The sequence below is a fragment of the Hemibagrus wyckioides genome, linkage group LG03 (assembly GCF_019097595.1).
Source record: "Hemibagrus wyckioides isolate EC202008001 linkage group LG03, SWU_Hwy_1.0, whole genome shotgun sequence".
Taxonomy (NCBI): domain Eukaryota; kingdom Metazoa; phylum Chordata; class Actinopteri; order Siluriformes; family Bagridae; genus Hemibagrus; species Hemibagrus wyckioides.
The window spans coordinates 774,900-781,077 of record NC_080712.1 but is presented as its reverse complement, the minus strand read 5'-3'; positions in this window follow the sequence as shown (position 1 = coordinate 781,077).

The window sequence follows — 6,178 nt, the reverse complement described above, 5'->3', positions numbered from 1 at the left end:
TTTCATTTGTGATTTCTACCATTTAATTCTCCCTACTTTTCCCTATATATTCTTAACTATATCCTCTATTTTTCATGTCCACACTTTAAATCTTTCCTTTTTACTATTTCTTTTTTATGTAAGACAGTCGTAAAAAGCATTTCACTACATGTCGTACTGTGTATGATTTTGTATGTGACAAACAAAAATTTGAATTTGAATTTGGGAGGTATTGGGAAGGGTGTCATAAAACAATTCACATTCCTGTATATCTCCCCCTCTTCAAGGAGACAGTGGTGGAATTATCTTCTGGATCTCACCAAGAATTTACATTCTTTTACCTTTCAGGTTCTAACCTCAATGAATACTAAAAAATTGTGATGATATACTTACTGTATGATGTTATTGATGTTTGATGACATTCTAAAGGTCATAGTGTGATTGGTGAATTTACCACCACCATGCTGTACACTACAGAAGTTACAACAACCACAGCACGACCAACAGCAGAAACAACTGCAGTGACAACTACTACCACCCCAACAAGTACAATTTCAGAAATGGCCACTGCTACAACATTACCACTGCCTACAAAACCACTAACAGAATTTAGCACCACCATTTTGTACACAAGAGAAGCTACAACAACCACAGCACCAAAAACAGCAGAAACAACTGCAATCACAACTACTACCACCCCGACAATTACAATTTCAGAAATGGCCACTGATACAACATTATCATTGACTACAACACCACTAACAGAATTTACCAAAAGACCATTGCACACAACAGAAGTTACAAAAACCACAGCATCAACAAAAGCATGGACAACTACTCCAACCCCAACAAGCACAATTTCAGAAACAGCCACTGCTTCAACAATAACATCAGTTACGATGCCAACACAAGAATTAACCACCACATCTATTTACACAATGGAAGCTACAACAACCACAGCACCAAAAACAGCAGAAACAACTGCAATGTTAACTACTACCACCCCAACAACTCCAATTTTGGAAACGACCACTCCTACAATATTATCATTGACTACAACAACAATAACAGAATTTACCACCACCATGTTGTAAACAACAGAAGCTACAACCACAGCACCAACAACAGAAGAAACAACTGCAGTGACATCTACTACCACCCCAACAGGTACAAGTTCAGAAATGACCAATGCTACAACACTGACATCCACAACACCACCAAAAGCAGAATTTACCACCATAATATACTCAACAGAAGCTAAAAAAACCACAGCACCAGCAACACCAGAAACAACTGCATTGACAATTACTAATACTAATACTAATTACTCCTCTTCCAAATTTAAATATTTCTAGAAATTTCCACATTATACTCAATGTATTTATACTTTTAATCCCTCCTTCCTTAATTAACATACTTACTATATTTTCGTATTTGTCCTGATACCGCCCCTAAATTAAAACATCCTTCCTTTGATGACATCACACAACCTTTCGGGTACATGATGTATACAACAACAATGTGCACATACACACGTACCAACCTTGATGTTTTCGATGTGTCAAAATTAGATGTGCTTCAATTTCTCGGAAAACCATACTTCCATTTCTAAGTTTAACTCTTTGTGTCTGGAACTAAATGTGCTCCTCTGTTGCTTATTAAGCAATGTTAAAGCTCTTAAGATGCCTAGGTTATGTCTAGGTTATGTCTGGGTGACTATTCTTGGTGAAATTCCCTTACGTTTGCACTTTTCAGCACAAAAACATCTCCTCTATTTCACCCATCTCAGCACTCTTTCTGCCTGATGATTATGAAATTTACAAAAACATCCCCATCTCAGCCCTGCTTGATGATTATGAAAGTTACACATGTGCATTAATCAAAAGCTCCAAAGCCTGATATTATAAAGGATATATATTTGATATACTTGCATTACTCAAAAGCTTACTATTAATCCGAAGCTAAATAATTTTGATAGATATTTGGTAGATATTTGATATATGATTGATAACCACTACTTCTATGCAGAGCATTTTAAATCTAGGCTAATGTATGATGTATGATATCTATGTAATTTCTCCGACACAACAGAAACTACAACAACCACAGCAACAACAAGAGCAGACACAACTGCAGTGACAACTACTAACACCCCAACAAGTACAATTGCAGCAGCAACAACTGCAACAAAAGTCAAAGTCAAAGAAGGTTTATTGTCACTTCAACCATATATAGCAGATGCAGTACACAGTGAAGTGAAACAACGCTCCTCCTAAACCAGAGGTGCTACACAGAACACAGACAAAGTACAGTGATGCAGACAAACGTAGAACTAAACATAGAGATAAAAAAAATTAAAATATAATTTAAAAATTAAAATTGAACTAAAAAATAAATTATACTTAAACTATACTTAAGGTGCAATCTTTAAGACATACAACAGAAGTGCACAGGAAGACAAGACAAGACAAGACAAACAACATATAGGCCAACTTTGCAATGACCAAGACAATGTTAGACAATGAAAGAACAGTGTATACAGTGATTGCAGTTATTAAAGTGACACATGTAACAAGACTAATATAAATATAAATGTGAAGTGAAATGTAAAGTGACATGTGCATGCAAACAGGACATTTAGTGTGTGTGTGTGTGTGTGTCTGACTATGTCCAGCACAGTTCAGTTCTTTTTTTTGTGCTTGTGTGTTATGTATGTGTGTGTGTCTGTGTCCAGCACAGTTCAGTTCTCCTTTGAGATCAGATCTTGGTTGTGTGTGTGTGTGTGTGTCCAGTTCAGCTCAGTTCTCTGTTGAGATACCTGATTGCCTAAAGGAAGAAACTGTTCAACAGTCTGGTTGTGCGGGTCCGAATGCTTCAGTACCTCTTTCCAGATGGCAGAAGGGTGAAGAGTACATGTGAGGGGTGTGTGGGATCATCCACAATGCTGTTAGCTTTGTGGATGCAGTGTGTGGAGTAAATGTCTGAGATAGAGGGAAGAGAGACTCTGATGATCTTCTCAGCTGTCCTCACTATACACTGAAGGGTCTTGCGGTCCAAGATGGTGCAATTCCCAAACCAGGCAGTGATGCAGCTGCCCAGGATGGTCTCGATGGTCCCTCTGTAGAAGGTGGTCAGGATGGGAGGTGGAAGATGAGCCTTCCTCAGCCTTCGCAGGAAGTAGAGATGCTGCTGGGCTTTCCTGGTGATGGAGCTGGTGTTGAGTGACCAGGTGAGGTCCTCTGCCAGGTGAACACCAAGGAATTTGGTGCTCTTGACGATCTCCACGATGGACCCATCGATGTTCAGTGGAGAATGGTCACTGCTCTCCTGAAGTCAACAACCATCTCTTTAGTCTTGTCGACATTCAGAGACAGGTTATTGACTTTACACCAGGCTGCTAGTTGTTGCACCTCCTCTCTATACGCTGACTCGTCGTTCTTACTGATGAGACCCACCATGGTCGTGTCATCAGCGAACTTGATGATATGATTAGAGCTGTGCATTGCTGCACAGTCATGAGTCAGCAGAGTGAACAGCAGTGGACTGAGCACACAGCCCTGAGGAGCTCCAGTGCTCAGTGTGGTGGTGCTGGAGATACTGCTCCCGATCCGGACTGACTGAGGTCTCCCACTGCACTGTTAATTACTACCACTCCAACAGGTACAATTTCAGAAACATCCACTGGTAATCCACTATCCTTGACTACAACACCAACAACAGAATTTACATCTACAACCTTGTACACAACAGAATCTACAACAACCACAGCACCAACAACAGCAGTGCCAACTACTACCACCCAAAAAAGTACAGCTGGAGAACCTACCACTGCAACAACATCAACATCTGCTTCACAGTTAACCACAGAATTTACCGTTAAAACAATATACACAACAAAAGCTACAACAACCATAGCACCAACAACAGCAGACATAACTACAGTGATAACTACTACCACCCCAGAAAGTCAAATTTCAGAAACAACCACTGCTACAACAGAAGCTACAACAACCATAGCACCAACAACAGCAGAAACAACTACAGTGATAATTACTACCACCCCCAGAAAGTACAATTTCAGAAACAACCACTGCTACAACAGGAGCTACAATATCCACTGCCATAACACTGTCATCAATCGCAATACCAACAAAAGAATGCAGAAACTTCAATACCTATGGCAACACTGTCATTTATGTATGTTAATGTAGTTTATATACATTGATTATTACAACTAATTATTATACACTCTGTCTTTAATGTCTGCTCATTTATGTATAAGGAAAATATTGTGTTAAACATTGTATGTAACAGAGAAATAAATTTAAATTTGGGTTGTGAAAACTAATAACCAAAATGCATTATTTCATCAGAACTGGTTCAGCTGTGGTTCAGACCAGGATGGTCTTCAATTCCTCCTTCCCTGTTCCCAGTGAGAGTTTGGTTCTCAGTGTAACCCAAACTCTTCTGAGTGCTCGACTCACAAACTTCACTGACTCTGTAAAAGTGCTGAACTTCACCTATGGGAGTACATTTGTTTTACTAATTACACAATTACAATATACACAGAGCTGTGATTATCAGCCTTTCAAAATCATGTGATTTGTTCCACAGAAATTTCAGACACCTTCTATGTGGTAAAATTCACATTCAACATCAGTAATGTCAGCATGGCACAGAACCCTGACCTCAGGAATGATACCTACAGCCAGGTGAAGAGCATCATCAGCAATGCTGAGTGTGAATCACCATGTGCTTAAAGACATTCTGACAAATGTTCAGAGATGGCATTGAATCCTGTTGCAGGGTTTAATAAAAGTAGTTTAAAAATCAACAGATTAAACCCAGATCAGATCATATATGTCTAAAAGAAATAGTAGCAAGACTTTGCAATGGCAGACATCATACATGTTCCATAAGTACAAAGATGTACCAAGATGTACAAAGTAGTTCAGGACTCAGGTGAGGGTGACTCCTGGGGTCAGTGAGAGAAATGCAGGTAGTGGTGTAGGATGTATGTACGGTCTGTGTACACCCAAAGCAAGAGCTGTGTCCACATGCTTAGTACAAAGTAAGTCTAGAAGTTTTGAAATCCGTGAGAAACTGAAAGTAGAGCTAGTGATCCTCAGCTCTGAGTGGAGCTGGTTCAGGTGGTTTGGTCACCTGATAAATATGCCCCATGGTGCATTCCTTTAGAGGTCTACTTGACACGGCCAAGGATTATATTTCTCAGCTGGCCTAGATATTCCCCAGGAGGAGCTGGAGGAAGTTGTCAAAGACAGAGAGATCTTGGTCCTGTCACTACCACAACACTGATGGATCAAGTGGTTTAGGGAATAAAGGGATAGATGGATCAAGACTGTATATTCAATTGAAAACAAAGAAAACAATTTTCATTGAAAACAGTAAATGGTTCCAGAAACAGTACAATGGAATGTTTTTCATCTAACATTATAACTGATTAATTATCTTTCTTCCTCCAGTTAAACACACTTCTAAATGAAGCTGGTGCAGAACCATTCGAACCCCAGAGCTCTTTCTTCACGTAAGATCACAGCAATGTTCTTTCCGCTCTCAAGAATAATGTGATAATTCTTATTGTAAAGTAAACTGTATTATGATTTTTGTCTTCTATTTCTAGCAGGACTTCAAGAATCCAGGTTAATGGTGACATGACATACAACTTCCAAGATGGAGACACGAAAACACCAGCAGCTTTCCTGAATGAGCTTACACCTGTGTAAATGTTCTGCTAATAATTTCCATTTAGTTTGTTCTCACAAAATCTGTTGAATGTCACCTTAATTAATTATAATTATTTACAGATATTGCTATTTAGTTCTAAATCTAAATCTTATATACTTAATGAGTGGCTAACTGTTTTTTATGTTCTACTTATCCTTGATGTATTTTATTAATTACATTTGCTTTCCTATTTCAGATTGGTGAATGTCCTGATACACATTTGTCTAATTTTTAAGAACTTCACCAGAATACCCAGTGAGGTTGATGTTCTTAAATCTGCTAATGCTCTGTTGGATCCAAAGATCAGAAGAGCACGAGATCTTGTAACACAAAAACTAAGTGATCCTGTGAGCATACAGGATGTCAAATATCAGAGTGAGTCTCCTTTTAAAAATCTGTCCTTACGTAGTAATGTTAATTGTATAAAATGTATTGTATTTTCTCCTAAGTTTTT